Raw genomic sequence first — 17,820 nt, forward strand, 5'->3', positions numbered from 1 at the left:
AGTGATCTGAGACTTCCTAGCTTCCAGTCTATAATCTCACTGTAACTAAACTAGGATGTGATGTTTCGCAGATGTGCAGTGTGCCTTTACGCTTGGTATGTTCAATACTATTCGTTGTGTGAGCTCCTCACTGCGTGTCCTGTACTGTATTGTGATTTCGTTGAGATTATCTACGAGGAGTACAGCGACTATAACGCCTTGAACCTTTTTTTCGGTATATAAAAGAAAACGCTAAAGCACATACAAAGTAACTAACATTTCCTATATGTAGGTTTTCTGATTATATCTCTACTTTACTTAAATACCTTAGTGACAGGCGATTCTTTCCGATATTTGTTCAGGCGCGGTTATTGATCCCATACTAAAGATTATTTTTATAAAGAACATGTCACCTGCAAACTGGTATCGAGAAAGTTTTATAATATTACTTTTTATTTAAAAAAGTACATTTATCATAACCTATATGATTTCTTACCAGCGTGGAGCTCGAATTCACAACCCCGAGATTAAGTGTTTGGTACTAGCTGCGCCACAGAAAAAAAAATGAAATCTCTTATTTACATTAAATACTGCGGCTCCTGACCTTTTCTTCTCGTCAGAGAAGAGGTCTGGTCTCCAGAACCGGGGAAAAGTTAGCTTGAAGTTCGAAAACGATTTTGGCACGCCTGTAGCGTTTACACGATACCTCTTAGAATCGCGAGAATACTTGCTTTGTGTATAAAATACATTGTGAATGCTTTCTCAGCCTTTACTTTTTCGTTTATATGACATTTGTTTGACCAAGCACGAATATTCTTTTGTCCATATCTTCGCAACGGAAGCACAGAACGCCTTCAAACCAAATGCATTTAAAAGACCACGACACGTGGATATTTCCACAGCCTCTACATCAAAGTATTGTGAGCTAATTATCTTTTTTTAAACCTCCGGTTTTTCATCGATGCGTAATTACGCACTAACTGGAACCCGGGGGACCGCTGTGTGCACAAGTTCACAACGCGAGAAATACTGTTCAATATGGCTTCATGTGAAAAACCCGTATATGACCATAGGCAACAGAATAGCGCAGTCTCTAATTACTCAGACTGTAAGCACGGGAATAAAGCTTTGTCTGAATTCTGAAATCCTTCCTTTACGTTCTGTTTTCATTCGGGTAAGAGTCAACTATATTCACAATACTACTGACAGCAGGAAGATTAAAATATTCTTTACTCAGCAGCTTATTAAAAACAGCTCCCATGATGTTCAAACCGATTTTTTACAAAGAACACTGACACAGCTTTGCGTTCTGAATCTCTTTTTCTCGTGTGTTTATTTAATGTGGCACAATGTACTTGGATAGGGGTATTCTGTTCACAAACCAATAGCATTTAAACCACAGCACCCACAATGCTGCAAGTAAGTGTTTTACACACTAAGCAGAGAGCGATGTCTTCCTCGTTAGTATAGTGGCAAATATCCCCACCTGTCACGCGGGAGACCAGGGTACATCAGGACATGCATTGAAGTGAAAGCAGGATGCGCTGTGACATCCACTGTGCAGATCCCGCCACACTAAGAGGTGAGTGGGTCTGTTCGATCACAGCGCTAGGCGAATCCCCAAACAGTGTGCGTGGCAACACACGAAACGGGCCTGTTTCCGCCCGGTTTCGATCCGGGGAAATCGGGCCCAGTAGTGGCGGGATCTGTACAGTGCATGTCGCAGCGCTTCAATGTGCTTCCTGATGTCCTACCCCGAGAACAGAAAGGACAGCGTACACAGCAACAACAGATCAGGTCTCTGCACTGGATCTAAGCTGCCCCCATCTCCTCTGCAGGAGTGGAGTCCTGCCTGGAGCCGTGTTTGCAGGCGGCGGCTCCCCGCGCTCTGTCTGTGCATCGTGTCCAAGAGCTCTTGGGAGGAAGAGAGAGCCCTCCCACTCGGGGGCTTTTCCACGGTCTGTGTGAGGAGGGGCGGGTGTGTCCAGTAGCTTATCGAGCGGAAGCCTGGGGCGGCGGAGAGCTGTGATCGTGCAGACCTTGAGGTGTCACCTCTTTGTCTGCTTTCCCGCCCCCCCTCCGCCCAAGCTCTGCTCCAAAGTAGCCCGGCAACCCCTCACACCTGCACGTGTCACAACCTAAGGTGCGGTCATGAGACACCCATGGGGTGTTGTTCTGTTCTTGCTAATTGTTTCCTGCCCGTCGCAGGCAGGAGTCCATGCGAGGAAGATGCGCTGGACAGAGCTCAGAGGGCGCAGCTGGGTGGCTTTCCTTCTGAATGACGTTCCTGCAACACTCTCCCGCTACTCTTGGTGCGCTCATGCCGCAACACAGGAAGGCTGGAGCAGGTGGCTGTGGGCTCTCCATACTGCCGAAATAGCTCAGTTGGGAGAGCGTTAGACTGAAGATCTAAAGGTCCCTGGTTCGATCCCGGGTTTCGGCATTTTGTTTCATCGCGCCCTTTGTTCCTCTCTCCAGCGCCCCCTGCCTAAAGTGACGCTTCCCTTTCTCAACCCGAAACGCAAGCGAGACACCAGCAGCGGTCCCTGCAGGTTTCCGTAGTGTAGCGGCTATCACGTTCGCCTAACCCGCGAAATGTTCCCGGTTTGAGACCGGGTGGAAACAGCCTCGTTTTGCACGCTCCTGTACTTCACAGAGGTCTTGAGCGACCGGTCATTTGTTCCCAATGTGTTTCCGGTGCCTTCATGCACTCTTGTACCAAACGCACGTTCCTTCTGTACGCGGAGCCGATCATTTGCAATTGGACTGTGCCGACAGACCAGGACGAGCTCTGTCGGCTCAAATGCAGCGCAGGACCTGCAAGAACAACAGAAAGATTAGCATCCAGCGGGGGCTTCTTAGTGAGCCCAAGATCTCATCAAGAATCGGCTCCAGCAACAGGGCTGGGCGCATTGTTCCATTCTCCGCCCACTCTCGGTGTAAACAAGTCCCTCCTGGTCTCTGCTTGAAATGCACTTTCCTGCGTTTGCTTTGGTGTAACTGGCTTCATCTGCATGGGCGAATGTGAAGAAGATCCTTAGTAAGTCATTGAAGAAAACCGAGAAGAGGTCGGAGTGGCCTCTGTCATTCATCAACGATCCAGTCAGGCAGTACTCCTCTGTAAAGCGCCGTTCGTTCACACCGATTGGCTTTTTTTTGCCTTCATTCGTGAAAGTAGTAAAAGCAGACGCCCCTATTCTGCCGTGACCCGGATTCGAAACGGGGTTGTTGCGGCCACAACGCAAAGTACTAACCACTATACGATCACGGCGAGCTACCGATACACACGTGGCAGGGCGGAAAGGGCTGTGCTCTCTTCGTGTGATATAATTCGGAAAAGTCCTGACGTTGCATTTCAACTGAGCCCCAGTATACATCGACTCTTCGACACTCTGAGTGACAACTCTCTTGCTTGTTTTCTCATATTTATGTAGTTTGCTTGCATGATGCCGGGAACAGCAGGGTTGTGTGCTCCCATATGGTCTAGCGGTTAGGATTCCTGGTTTTCACCCAGGCGGCCCGGGTTCGACTCCCGGTGTGGGAACGTGTCAGTTTTGCCTCCTGCTTTCCAAAAGATCAGCACCGTGTACGAAGGAGCCGCATTAAAACCACTCGAACGTGCAAAACGTGCGAGAAGAGGGGGCGCTTTTTCCAGCCGAAACTTCTCGCGTGTGAGACGAGCTGATCATCGCTGCAGGAGGTGGGAGGGTTACTCTGGTAGACAGGACTGACCTTCAGCAATAGGATTTATACTCTCCAAGATGATATTTGCACTTTCTGGAGAGGCGATTTTCTCCACTTCAGTAGCCCGATTTCGTCGATTGCGTGGAGAGGGCTGTAGAATGTGGCGCCGCCTTTCCTGCTCCGTCCATGACAGGCGTGCTGGTCTCTGGAGAGAGAGCACGGTCCATCAGCGCACTCCAATAAAGGCACTGGAAGCAGCTGAATCGCATTGGCGAAGCTCAGCGCTGGGCCGCTGGGCACGTCTTACCACCGTTTCCGAAGTGTAGTGGTTATCACGTTCGCCTCACACGCGAAAAGTCCCCGGTTCGAAAGCGGGCGGAAACAGACTTCGTTTGTCGCCAGGCACAAAAGGGGATTGGGGATTCGCCTAGCGTTGTGATCGAACAGACCCACTCACCTCTTAGTGTGGCGGGATCTGCACAGTGCATGTCGCAGCGCATCCTGCTTTCACTTCAATGTGCGTCCTGATGTACCCCGGTCTCCCGCGTGACAGGTGGGGACAGGTGACAGGTTCTATACTAATGAGGAAGACATCGCTCTCTCCGACCCCCGGCATCGTGTCCCGACCCACCGTGCTGGAAGCCGACGCGTGCTGTGATTCCTTTACGGAGCAGAAATGACAACCGAGGAGCCGAGAGATCATTTCAGCATTTCGCGTCTGAACGGAAAACACAAACGACCAACTCGGAATGACTTGCCTTTGACGCTTATCAAAGCGTTCTTTGTGCATCGAACAGACCCACTCACCTCTTAGTGTGGCGGGATCTGCACAGTGCATGTCGCAGCGCTTCCTGCTTTCACTTCAATGTGCTTCCTGATGTCGAGTCGTGTGCCGTGCAGAGGCTCTGAAAGCGAGAGCAATGAAAAGGTGCACGACGCTGTGAAAGAAAACAGAGAAGTGAAAGGCAGTCCTTTTTTTAAGGAGGTGAAAGAAAAGCTACTCCCTGTCGGGGAATCAAACCCCAGTCTCCCGCGTGACAGGCGGGGATACTTGCCACTATACTAACAAGGAAGACATCGCACGCACCGACCCCCGGCATCGTGTCCCGACCCAGCGTGCTGGAAGCCGACGCGTGCTGTGATCCCTTTACGGAGCAGAAATGACAACCGAGGAGCCGAGAGATCATTTCAGCATATCGCGTCTGAACGGAAAACACAAACGACCAACTCGGAATGACTTGCTTTGGACGCTTTTCAAAGCGTTCTTTGTGCACGACGACTGCGCCGCTAAGCAGATACAAATGGGTTGTACAACTTTGAACTAGCAAATGGAAGAGGGCTAAGCCCCCTCTCTTTTAGCCCAGGTTCGATCTGTCTCCCAGAATCACCAGGGCACACGCACACACACACACCCGTGCCGTTGAAGTGCTCTGCTTCATTTCTAAGGGCAACTCAACATTCACTCCTACCCCGAGTGCAGAAAAGACAGCGTCCGCAGCAACAACAGCTCAGGTCTCTGCACAGGAGCTAAGCTGCCCTCATCTCCTCTGCTCTGCGGCTCCTGCGGAGTGGAGTCCTGCCTGGAGCCGTGTTTGCAGGCGGCAGCTCCCCGCGCCCTGTCTGTGCATCGTGTCCAAGAGCTCCTGGGAGGAAGAGAGAGCCCTCCCACTCGGGGGCTTTTCCACGGTCTGTGTGAGGAGGGGCGGGTGTGTCCAGTAGCTTATCGAGCGGAAGCCTGGGGCGGCGGAGAGCTGTGATCGTGCAGACCTTGAGGTGTCACCTCTTTGTCTGCTTTCCCACCCCCCCTCTGCCCAAGCTCTGCTCCAAAGTAGCCCGGCAACCCCTCACACCTGCACGTGTCACAACCTAAGGTGTGGTCATGAGGCACCCATGGGGTGTTGTTCTGTTCTTGCTAATTGTTTCCTGCCCGTCGCAGGCAGGAGTCCATGCGAGGAAGATGCGCTGGACAGAGCTCAGAGGGCGCAGCTGGGTGGCTTTCCTTCTGAGTGACGTTCCTGCAACACTCTCCCGCTACTCTTGGTGCGCTCATGCCACAACACAGAAAGGCTGGAGCAGGTGGCGGCGGGCTTTGCGCACAGCCGAAAAAGCTCAGTTGGGAGAGCGTTAGACTGAAGATCTAAAGGTCCCTGGTTCGATCCCGGGTTTCGGCGTTTTGTTTCATCGCACCCTTTGTTCCTTTCTCCAGCGCCCCCTGCCTAAAGTGACGCGTCCCTTTCTCAGCCCGAAACGCAAGCGAGACACCAGCAGCGGTCCCTGCAGGTTTCCGTAGTGTAGCGGCTATCACGTTCGCCTAACACGCGAAAGGTCCCCGGTTCAAGACCGGGCGGAAACAGCCTCGTTTTGCACGCTCCTGTACTTCACAGAGGTCTTGAGCGACCGGTCATTTGTTCCCAATGTATTTCCGGTGCCTTCATGCACTCTTGTACCAAACGCACGTTCCTTCTGTACGCGGAGCCGATCATTTGCAATTGGGCTGTGCCGACAGACCAGGACGAGAATCGCCTGAGATGACGGAGTAAACGTGAGTTCCTGAATTCCTCTGGCCCGGGGAAGACACCAGTGTATGTAATGGGTGGTTTGCTGTAAGCCCAGAATTTGGTCTGGCAGGCAGTCCGCGGTATTGTGTACAGGCGTTCGAAGCTGGTGTAGGCGTCCCACACTGACAGATTGAAGAAACTGAGTCTCTTTAGTCTGACAGGCCGGAGGAACTGAGTCTCTTTAGTCTGAAGGGAGTGAACCCAGGTGCCCTGTGCTGAGCCAGGATCAGGGTGGAGTGGCGATTGCCATGATCTGGCGAGCACAAAGCTTCATCAGCTGCCCTTTGCCACAGGAGGTAAGAGGATGTCCAGTGATGACGTGCTTCCCTGTCCGTCGTGGCAGTGAACAGGTCCTGGTTACAGGATCTCTAAAAAAGGAAATAAAGACTGAAATCAGATCCGACCCACCATGCTGCCACGGCGACGGTGCACTGCCCAGTGAAAGTGGCAGCCTGTCCCTGGACTGTGGGTGGAAACTGGAGCACCTGGAGGAAACCCCCACAGACAAGGGAGAGAACATGCAAACTCCACACAGACAGCACCCACACCCCAGGTCCAGCACTGTGAAGCATGCCCGACGATGCGGAAGGGCTTTTACAAATGAGTGTGTAACTCACACTGGTGCCCAGGATGGCCTGCTACCGGAACGCAACCTAATTTTCTTAATACAGTTTGTTCGAAGCGGTTCGCAGGAGCTGGAGGTGAGGACTGAGCTGGGGTCCAGTGTGCGAGAGTGACTGCTGATGTCACGTGTGTGTGTGTGTGTGTGTGTGTGTGTGTGTGTGTGTGTCTGGATCATTGTGAGCGCCGTCAGGTTTGTGTATTTGTTTAAACAAGAGGACGTGTCTGTGCGGGTCTGACTCTGTGTGAGGGTGCAGCTCTAACTGTGCGCGCGGGCGTGTCTATCTCTCTACACTGCATGAGGGGCTAAATCTGCCTCCGAGAACCCGACTTTTCAGAAGAAAAATCTATGAAAAGGCACGGCCTGGCCCTCTTCTCTTGCTCCCGACGTATAACACACTGGGGGATGAAGCTGGTGTCTTCAGCTGTAACCCTAGCTATTTATGCAAACAGCTCTTTTATGAAAAGCAGCTCTAGGCCTAGACAAGAGGAACAGATAAAACAAATCTTGGATTTATGGCTTATTCAAAGCAGACGGAGCGCTGCTTTACTGTATGTAGGAGCCAGAGATGAAGAATGAGCTATTAGGGAAATCAGGAGTGTGAGAGAGGGACTGTGTGCTTTTCCTCCCAAAAGAGAAGGCTTGTGGTTCTTTATGCTTTTCTGCACAGGCTGCCAACGTTTGGGTTCTTGGTTTGAATGCTCGAGTTGTCAGGCTGGCGTTTTTTGTTCCTGTTGGAGCCCATAATTGTGAACAAGGCGCTTGAGGACGTCTCTGTGCGGGTGTGCGTTTGTAATGACGTGTGTGTGCCTCTCTGTTTCAGTATAAAAAATGCATTTAAGACATTCAGCCTTTTCATGTTCCTAATATTCTTTCCTTCTCGACAATAATAACTAAGGTGGCTGCTGGAAGAGGTGTTAATGGGGCCAGCAGGGGGTGCTCACCCTGCGGTCTGTGTGGGTCCTAATGCCCCAGTCTAGTGATGGGGACACTGGACTGTAAACTGGCGCCGTCCTTCGGATGAGACGTAAAACCGAGGTCCTGACTCTCTGTGGTCATTAAAAATCCCAGGGTGTTTCTCGAAAAGAGTAGGGGTTTTACCCCAGTGTCCTGACCAAATTTCCCATTGACCCTTACCAATCATGGCCTCCTAATAACCCCCATTTATGAATTGGCTTCATTACTCTGCTCTCCTCCCCACTGATAGCTGGTGTGTGGGGAGCGTTCTGGTGCACTATGGCTGCCGTCGCATCATCCAGGTGGATGCTGCACATTGGTGGTGGTGGAGGGGAGTCCCCATGTCCTGCAAAGCGCTTTGAGTGGAGTGTCCAGAAAAGCACTATATAAGTGTAAGCAATTATTATTCATTATAATGTAATAAGTCCATTACTTCTCACCCCTCCATTGCAAGGCATACACAACACAAACACCAGGAACAATTATCTCAGAAGCCAGTTAACCTCCCAGAAGAAATAAATGGTGTTAAAAGTAAGTATCTCCTTTAGGTGAGGACAGACTGGATCAAACAAAAACAACATTTGAAGTGAATTGGAAATGTATTGAGTTGTGATGCAACTGTAACTTGAACCTAACATGACTGGGGCGTGCATTTTTGAAATTGCATTTTCACAGCTGAAATACAAAATGAAGCTGATCGCAGTCCAAACTCAAGGTATTGTTGTAAAACTAAATATTCAACATGTTTCTACCTGTCCCTTTTCAGCTCACTCAGAAGTCCATAGCCTGCAGCCTGGTGCCTCTCTGTCTCTCTCCCTCCACACTGCTGGTCCAGTGGAGGTGCTGTTTGATCCTGCACGATCTGTCCAATCTCGTATAGTCTTACTGAGCAGCGCAGGGCTCCCTGGCCCCAGGTACGAACAGTGAGTGTCAGTGCAGAACAGCTCTCTGACACTCCGCTCCCTCACTCCAGCTGATCAGGGCAACTACACAGTGAGGGACCTTAAGGGAAGCAGTATCAGCACTGTGATCGTCACTGTGGGTGGTAAGCAGGTCTACAGTAGGGTCACTAGAGGGCTCTATATTCTTGACAGAGTGTGTTCTTATATCATCCTCTGTCCTGATTGTCTTTTAGCTCACAGAGACACTGTCACCCTGCAGCCTGAAGCCTCTCTGTCTGTCCCTCTGTTCACTGGAGAGCCAGTGGAGGTGCTGTTTGATCCTGCAGGAGGTGGAAACTGGACCTCAGTGTGTTCTGTCCAGAACAGCACAGCCAGCTGTGTCCCCCAGTACAGTTTTTTTTTTGTGATGATTAGCCATATGTTGATTACAATATTGTACATAATGTATAATTTGAACTCGATATTTTTCAGGAGTGAATGATTGTATATTTTCAGAATAAATTTCGAAACCAAATTATTGTCCCTCGATCTCTGTCTCTCTCTCACCCTGCTGTCTGTCTGTCCCTGCCTCTCTGTCTCTCTCTTTCAGCCCTGTCTGTCAGTCTGTCTGTCCCTCGATCTCAGTGTCTCTCTCTCGGCCTGCTGTCTGCCTGTCTGTCAGTGTCTCTCTCCTCCTCCTCTCTGTCCTCAGTGTGTCTCTCTCCTCCTCCTCTCTGTCCTGTGGTGTCCAGGCAGTGTGTCTCTCTCCTCCTCCTCCTCTCTGTCCTGTGGTGTCCAGTGGGTCAGTATTAGTGGGCTACACCCAGGCTCACTCACTGCGAGTGTGATCTCAGCAGAGTCTCTGTGCTCTTGGGACACTTGACTCACCTGTCTCTCTCTTTCTCTCCCTGTGCTGTCCCTCTCCTGCCCCCTCTCTCCCTCCTCGGACTCCAGCTGGAGGAGGTCCAATCAGCATCTCCTGTGAGACAGAAGAAAAAGAAGGTGGGTAATGCTCTGATCCTCTCTTTACTCCTGTCCAGTGTCCAGTCAGTGTCCAGTCAGGGTGTCTGTATGAACCCCTCTCTCTCTCAGTGCAGTGTTCATGTCCTGGAGTGTCTAGTCAGTGTGTCTGTATGAACCCCTCTCTCTCTCAGTGCAGTGTTCATGTCCTGGAGTGTCCAGTCCAACTCTTAAAGTGACTCTCCTGTCTCTGCTTCAGAAGCGCTGTTGCGTCTTTTTGAAGTCCCTGAGCTGCGTGTCAGTGGAGACAGAAGATCAGGACGAGCCGATGGAGGCTGCGGAGACCGTAGCTCAGGAGAGGAAGAGCGAGGGAGAGGAGGAGCAGGATGCCGGGAAGGACAAGAAGAGGAAGAGGAGGTGCAGGTGAGCAGACAGGGGGGCGCCGCCCGGTCGTGTCTGTGATTCAAGGAAGAGTCTCCTCTTGCTGTTTGATGTCATGGTGACGTCTGTGTCTGTGTCCCTCACACCTGCAATAACAATATTCTTTCCAGGTTCCTTTCCTGGTTCTGTGCCTGCTAAGATCTGGACTGGACTGGACTGGACTGCACTGGACTGGACCGGAGCTGAGGGACACCAGACGACGGGACTGGAGCCTAGGGACAATAGGCTGGACTGGACCGGAGCTGAGGGACCCCAGACTGTGCTGGACCGAAGCTGAGGGACCCCAGTCTGGACTGAAGCTGAGGGACCCCAGACTGTGCTGGACCGAAGCTGAGGGACCCCAGTCTGTGCTGGACCGAAGCTGAGGGACTCCAGTCTGTGCTGGACCGAAGCTGAGGGACAACAGACTGTGCTGGACCAAAGCTGAGGGACACCAGTCTGTGCTGGACCGAAGCTGAGGGACCCCAGACTGTGCTGGACCGAAACTGAGGGACCCCAGACTGGACTGGACCGAAGCTGAGGGACACCAGACTGGACTGGACTGGAGCTAAGGTGCCCCAGACTGGACTGGACTGGAGCTGAGGGGCCCCAGTCTGGACTGGACCGAAGCTGAGGGACCCCAGTCTGTGCTGGACCGAACCTGAGGGACCCGAGACTGTGCTGGACCGAAGCTGAGGGACCCCAGTCTGGACTGTACTGGAGCTGAGGGGCCCCAGACTGGACTGGACTGGAGCTGAGGGACACCAGACTGGATTGGACTGGAGCTGAGGGACACCAGACTGGACTGGAGCTGAGGGGCCCCAGACTGGACTGGACTGGAGCTGAGGGACACCAGACTGGACTGGACTGGAGCTGAGGGGCCCCAGACTGGACTGGACTGGAGCTGAGGGACACCAAACTGGATTGGACTGGAGCTGAGGGACACCAGACTGGACTGGACTTTTGTAAAGCATCAATAAATTAAAAAAAAAAAAATCTGTTTAGCGTTTGGTTTTTTCCCTCCCCCCCCCCCCCCCCAGGGTTGCTGCTGGGAGAGGTGTGAGTGGGGCCAGCAGGGGGTGCTCTCACCCTGCGGTCTGTGTGGGTCCTGATGCCCCAGTATAGTGAAGGGGGACACTGGACTGTAAACAGGCGCTGTCCTTCGGATGAGACGTCAAACCGAGGTCCTGATTCTCTGTGCTCATTAACAATCCCGGGGTGTCTCTGGAGAAGAGTAGGGGTGTTACCCCAGTGTCCTGGCCTGATTCCCCCCCTGGTCTTTACCCATCATGGCCTCCTTATCACCCCCCCTCTCTGAACTGGCTCCATCCCTCTGCTCTCCTCCCCACTGAGAGCTGCTGTGTGCTGAGCGGACTGGAGCATCATCCAGGTGGGGGCTGCACACTGGGGGGGCTGGAGGGGATCACCCTGACCTGGGAAGAGCTCTGAGGGGAGGGTCCAGACTTATTAATTATTATTATTATTCGTGCTGCACTGGGCTTCAGTTCTGGCAGTGAGAGGGGGACTCTGTGATCAGTACATATACTTATGACTGTATAATAATACACGATAGAAATGGAAAACAGGGTAGCGCTGTAGTCTCTTAGAAACGTTTTGAACTGCCAGAAGAAGTTTTCACAACCCGGACTCGTGAAGGTACAGGTCTTCTCCCATCGTCCGGGAAGGTGAGAGGCCACCCTCTCGGGGCGCAGTATCCCCGATGCACCCCCCCCACCACCCAAAACGACACACACTTCTGTGACGACTGGAAGACCCCGGTTTGACCAGCCCCTGCGGTGGAGGAAACGACCCGCTGGAGAGAACACGCAGACTCCACACAGAAGGGTCACCTCGGCATTTATTCCAACAGCAAAACAACACCAGAGAGAAACGGTCTCCGAAAGATAAGCGCACACCGGGAAAAACACGACGGGGTCATCACAAATGGGAATAGGAGTTCTTTTTTTCTTTTCCGGACGTCAGTTGGATCGTGTCCTGGTGATTTCTCCCGTTTCGAACGGAGTTTAATGTCGCGTTTCTACTTTATTAGAGAGAGGCACTGAACTTTGGGGAACATGACATCCACCCAGTATTACTAATAGGTTGATAAATATAAATGTTCTTTCCCCCCCCCCCCGTATTATACCTCGCGAAATATAACGATGGCCAACTCCTTAAGTCGAAATTTAAATCCTTCTCACGCTACAAGACAGTCCGTCAACATCGCCGCGGCCCGAAGCGCGACCTTCGGTATGACGTTGGCCGAAGGGGGTGGGGTAAGTACGTCACAGCCGGGGGAAGCCCCTATCACGTGAGAGGGGTGCGGCGGGCGACGAGCCCCAGGGGGCGAAGAGAAGTTGATTTGCGTGGGGTGTGGAAACACTACACGACCGGGCAAGCGAGCCGTTTTTTTTTGTTTTGTTTTTTTCCAGAACATCAGAACAACCGCAGAGATGACCATCGATCCACCTCCGGACATTTCCTTTTTTGTCCTCTTTGGCCTCCAAAATAAAAAAAAAACTGGGATCCATCGTGGCGTTGCCAAATTAAAACGTCAACCACTTTTCGGGCTTTCGTGTTGTCCATGATGAAACCGTCATGGTTGTGTAAGCATACGTTACGTCACAGACCGTCGGCGCTCGGACGTGAGGAGTGTCGCTACGTTTTTGAAACGGGCACGTCAGACAAGATCTCTGACAAGATCTCCGAAAAACCCAAACCTGTATGATTCAATTTCAATTCAGTTTTTTTATAAAGCGCCTTTCACAACAAGAATGCCCCAAGGCCCCGAACAAAGGAGTTGTTCCACACCCCCGCCATCCTCTGTGTACAGTAGAGCCTCCTGTCCTGACTGGAGGAGCTCACCCAGCTGTGTCTGGAGAGAAGCCGGGGTATCGGCTTCAACCACAGGGCTGGGCAGCTTGTTCCCCACCCCCACCCCCCTCTGTGTACAGTAGAGCCTCCTGTCCTGACTGGAGGAGCTCACCCAGCTGTGTCTGGAGAGGAGCCAGGGTATCGGCTTCAACCACACGGACTGGGCGGCTTGTTCCCCACCCCCACCCCCCTCTGCGTAAAGTATTGTTTGCAATGCAGTTTCCTTTGCGGACTCCCGGCGCTCCCTGCGTCCTACCACAGGGATGGCCGTCCAGAGTCACCAGTGGAACTGATGGAGGGCCTGCGGCCTTGCAGCGGGTTCGAAGTCCTCTCTTCAGCTCTGAGGCCTTTTCATCACTCAGGCTGCTGCGACAGCGGTGACTGCGGTTTCCTGAGTTTATCTCCGAGTCTCACTGGGAGAGAACTGTTTGTCCCTCTGCACACACACACACTGACCGCTACGTGCTTCTTTCTGCACTGCTTTCATCTCAAGTCTGAATTGCTTCGAGGGGACAGCGACGACAACACTGGCCTCACTGGCCCAACGCTGACGACGGCTCCCTGTATGTACAGCCGGCAGCCATCTCACCCTGCAGCTCCCAGCTGGCAGCCCCCCCACTAGAGCTCAGCAGGAGTGAGCCTGGCCAGTACCTGGAGGGGAGACTCCTGGGAAAAACTAAGGCTGCTGCTGGAAGAGGTGTTAGTGGGGCCAGCAGGGGGCAGTCTGTGTGGGTCCTGATGCCCCAGTATAGTGACAGGGGACACTGGACTGTAAAGAGGCGCCGTCCTTCGGATGAGACGTAAAACCGAGGTCCTGACTCTCTGTGGTCATTAACAATCCCGGGGTGTTTCTCGAAAAGAGTAGGGGTGTTACCCCGGCGTCCTAGCCAAATTTCCCATTGGCCCTTACCAATCATGGCCTCCTAATAAACCCCCTCTCTGAACTGGCTTCATCCCTCTGCTCTCCTCCCCACTGAGAGCTGGTGTGTGGGGAGTGTTCTGGCGCACTATGGCTGCCGTCGCATCATCCAGGTGGGGGCTGTACATTGGTGGCGGTAGTGGGATTCCCCATTCCCTGTGCAGCGCTTTGAGTGGAGTGTCCAGAAAAGCGCTATATAAGTGTAAGCAATTATTATTATTTGCAAATCACTACTTATGTACTTTCTCTGTTTTTTTCTTAAGAAATGTGTTATGCACTTCAACAGGTCCTCAGGCGTGTTCTTTCCGTGTCGTGTTTCTCCGGAAATGAGAATCCGGCCTCTTCAGACCAGCTCATCCGCTTGAACAGGTCCTACAGTTGTGAAAATCTGCTCGGTGCTGCTCTGCTTTTGTTTTCTGTGGGTGTGGCTTCAGTGCAGCCGCTACAGGTGTAGACACAGACACACACTCACACACCCTGGACAGAACACCAGTCCATCACAGGACACACACACACCCTGGACAGGACACCAGTCCATCACAGGACACACACACTGTGAGCAGTGTGACAGCTGATCCGCTGTGAGAGCGGACAGGAATGTCTCCCTCTGGTGGCTGCAGGCGGTACTGCTGGCGCTGTGGAGTCTGCACCAGTAACCCCCCCTGGGAGACGCACAGAGATCATTCTGCACCAGCAGCCCCACCTGGGAGACGCACAGTGATCATTCTGCACCAGTAACCCCACCTGGGAGACACACAGTGATCATTCTGCACCAGTTACCCCACCTGGGAGACTCATAGTGATTGTTCTGCACCAGCAACACACCACAAACACCCAGATCACACTGTAGAATACACACAATGCACAAAAAACACATCAGGAGGTGTCACACTGTCCCCCCAGTCTGTGGAGGAAATGCAGAGGGCAAACAGAGGTTGTGACCTCTGACCTGAGTGACTCTCCCAGGGCGCTTGGTGCTGCTGCAGGATTCATCTCTGGGGGAGACACTGGGCTGCGTGTCAGTTCACAACACCGCAGAGCCATTAACCCTGCTGGAGAACAACCTGCAGCTGAACACACCCCAACACTCACGTTTCCACAGATGCAAACTCGAGTGGAATGGCATCCAGACACTTCACTGCTGGACTTTTAACAAGCTTCAAGTCAGAAAACCACCCAGAACGTCCTCTCGCTCAGTGTGACAGGCGCTTTTATTAGAAAGAAGGGAACCTGACATCTTTTTAACTTGACGTCTTTTTAACTTGACATCTTTTTATAAGCGCAGTGAATTCTGTGCCGTACAGAAGTACAGAATGTGAGTCAGTTCAACAGCAGTTTTATCAGGATGTTGATGAAATAACATGTTCATGCTGCTGAACTTCTGTAGTTTCTCTAAATGCAGTATAATGAAAGCAAATGAGATCTAAAAGAAAGACCATGTTTGACAGGTGCAGTATCACTCGAAGCCCACAGAGTTGTGTGAAGAAGGCTAGAGTCTCCGAGCAGTCCCACACTGCCTGGACTGGACACTCTGCTGTCAGACTGGCTCCGAGTCTAAACTGGACACACACTGGTCTGTGGACAAAACACACGACAGCAGAGTTAGACACTCAGAGCAGAGATAGAGCTGGACATCACCCACACCCACACACACCCACACCCACACACACACACACACTGGACTGACAGAGCTGGACACCACACACACACACACACACATACACTGTACTGACACCACACGCACACTGTACTGACGGAGCTGGACACCACACACACTATATAGGCCACAGGGGTCTGTGCAGGAGCTCATGGCAGCGACAACAGGTCCTGTCAGAAGCAGCAGATCACGTCTCAGGCAGCGAGTCCTGTCTTGGGCAGGAGGGTCCTGTCTCGGGCAGCGGGTCCTGTCTCGGGCGGGAGGGTCCTGTCTCGGGCGGGAGGGTCTCAGACTCACCTCCTCCCACTTCTGCCGGGCAGAAAACCCGTCCGTCCGGCTGCTCCCTCCAGCGCAGGGTGTGGTTCCCCAGGAGACCCTGCTGGGCCAACAGGTCATCCATCTGCAGACACAGACGGACTGAGCTGTGTGCAGTGACTCAACACTCAGGCATGCGGCACTGTAGGACAGCTCACACAGCGGCAGCGTGCGCCTCAGACACAGCGCTAACACCCCTGGATTCGAGCAACACGGGTTCGAGCTGTGAAACATCGTGTCGCAGAGCAGATCTGCTCCGTCTCTCCTGCTGAGCCCTTGATCTGAATCCCTGAGGATCAGGGACAGGAAGGTTCCCTTTATAGCCCACCTGTCGACATCTGGAACAGTCTGGCTCGTCGCGGACGCCCTCCTCGGAGTCTGAAACGCTCCCTTCCTGGGGGAACCCCAGTCACACACCAGACACACTCAGCTCCCAGAAGGGGCTCCCGCCTACCTGCTCCAGGAGTCTGTGTTTCGTCTCGGCGTCGTTCTGAATCTGCTGTCTGCTCCCGGCGATCTTCAGCCTCAGGATGGTCCTCTTCCCCGTCCTCCTCTGTGGATCTGGGGCGACAGGCGTTGCAGGACAGAGAGACACCCGAGAGAGAGGGAGACAGAGAATGAGCGCTGTTGCCCCAGTTTGAAAATTGAATCAACGTTTGCCACCACATTTGACTTGCAGTCCAGAGCAGTCCCTCAACACTGGTATTCACCAGCCGTGCCCACTGGTTCACCCCTGATGCAGGTGTGAGAGGGGGAGAGGAGGGGGGCCGGCCTGCAGTCGGGGGGTGTGGGGTCACTAACAAGGCCGACAGTCTCCTGGTTCTACACTGGAGTGTGAGATCGAGCGCAGATCTCTCCTCGCTCAGCGGTCAAGCGAGAGGCCTGGTCTGAGAGCAGACGGCTCTGCTGTCGCCACCTGCTGGTCAAACATGTGCAGAACAGGGAGTCGCCCTCAGTACCTCTGGAGCAGAGGAAACTCAGCTGCTCCTCACAGCTGCGGTTAGTCCAGAGCCCCCTCTGTCTCTGTCCAGGGCTCCACAGGGGATGGAAGCAGGCCGGCCCGGGGCTCCCCCTGCGCCCCAATTCTGATAGACCAGGGGAGCCTCGTTCGCCCAGAACCAGGACCCCGAGACTCGGTTCTGCCTCAGGCCCAGCAAGACCAGAGTGGACTCAGCAGACTGGGCCTCTTCAGCAGCGTAGCTCTGCTCCTGGTGTGACTGGATATACGCCAGGCCAGTGTGGTGAGTCTGACAGTGATCCAGGGCCTCAGCCCAGGACTTCTCCTCTCTCACCAGGACGAGCTCTCTGCTGTCTGGAAGAGAGAGATACAAATTCTGAATCTGTGTCTCTGTAGGGTCCCCAGACGCCCCTTCCGGACACGAACCCAAGTGGAAAACGGAGCCGTCCTCACCCCAGTGACAGAAGAAGGGTCTGATCTCACTGCAGTCTGTCTCTGTCCATCTGCCTCTCGGGCTGCCCTGCAGGTCCACCTGCGCACATCTCTGTCCACCTGCTGACCCAGGCTGCCCTCCTGCCCAGTTCCTGAAGCTGGACGCCCCCTGGTCTGAACACTTCCAGGGCTCGTTGTACAGGCCGATCCACACCCTGTGACCCCGCGCTGACCTCCAAACCTCCTCATTCTCACTCTGGCTCCTCACACTGACCAGCTCTGTGTGCTTCTGTCTGCAGAGACTCTGGGCTTCAGTCCAGGTCTGGTTGAGTTCAATCAGGGTGACGTCACTGCGCTCTGAGCAGACAAGAAAATGTATCAGTGAGTCAAAATGTCAGTGAGATACTGGTGTGATGGACTGTCCTCTTACCTGTGTCGAGTGACAGTGGTGAAGCGTTTCTCTGATTCAGAGCAGAGAGACGTCAGTGAGACACTGGAGTGATGGACTGTCCTCTTACCTGTGTTGTTGAGACACATGAAGTAGTTTCTCTCCTGACAGTCTCTCTCTTCCCATCCTCCCTCAGAGTCCATCAGCACACCGACG

General features: G+C 53.0%; 1 long non-coding RNA gene and 4 other non-coding genes across 5 annotated transcripts; 4 read left to right on the top strand and 1 right to left on the bottom strand.

The window, feature by feature from the left end:
• Positions 1 to 2,349: 2,349 nt before the first annotated feature.
• Positions 2,350 to 2,422, top strand: trnaf-gaa (transfer RNA phenylalanine (anticodon GAA)). Its single transcript has one exon. It is a non-coding gene; the product is annotated as a tRNA-Phe (tRNA).
• A 1,029-nt stretch (positions 2,423 to 3,451) lies between these two features.
• trnae-uuc (transfer RNA glutamic acid (anticodon UUC)) lies at positions 3,452 to 3,523 on the top strand. The gene has a single exon. It is a non-coding gene; the product is annotated as a tRNA-Glu (tRNA).
• Positions 3,524 to 5,761: 2,238 nt separating this feature from the next.
• Positions 5,762 to 5,834, top strand: trnaf-gaa (transfer RNA phenylalanine (anticodon GAA)). Its single transcript has one exon. It is a non-coding gene; the product is annotated as a tRNA-Phe (tRNA).
• A 109-nt stretch (positions 5,835 to 5,943) lies between these two features.
• trnav-aac (transfer RNA valine (anticodon AAC)) lies at positions 5,944 to 6,016 on the top strand. Its single transcript has one exon. It is a non-coding gene; the product is annotated as a tRNA-Val (tRNA).
• Positions 6,017 to 16,201: 10,185 nt separating this feature from the next.
• Positions 16,202 to 17,327, bottom strand: LOC138243033 (uncharacterized). The gene is made up of 3 exons (XR_011191894.1): positions 17,238 to 17,327; positions 16,786 to 17,138; positions 16,202 to 16,387 (listed from the first exon to the last, which is right to left on the bottom strand). It is a non-coding gene; the product is annotated as an uncharacterized lncRNA (long non-coding RNA).
• Between the last annotated feature and the right edge of the window lie 493 nt (positions 17,328 to 17,820).

This window comes from Lepisosteus oculatus, chromosome 14, assembly GCF_040954835.1.
Source record: "Lepisosteus oculatus isolate fLepOcu1 chromosome 14, fLepOcu1.hap2, whole genome shotgun sequence".
NCBI lineage: Eukaryota > Metazoa > Chordata > Actinopteri > Semionotiformes > Lepisosteidae > Lepisosteus > Lepisosteus oculatus.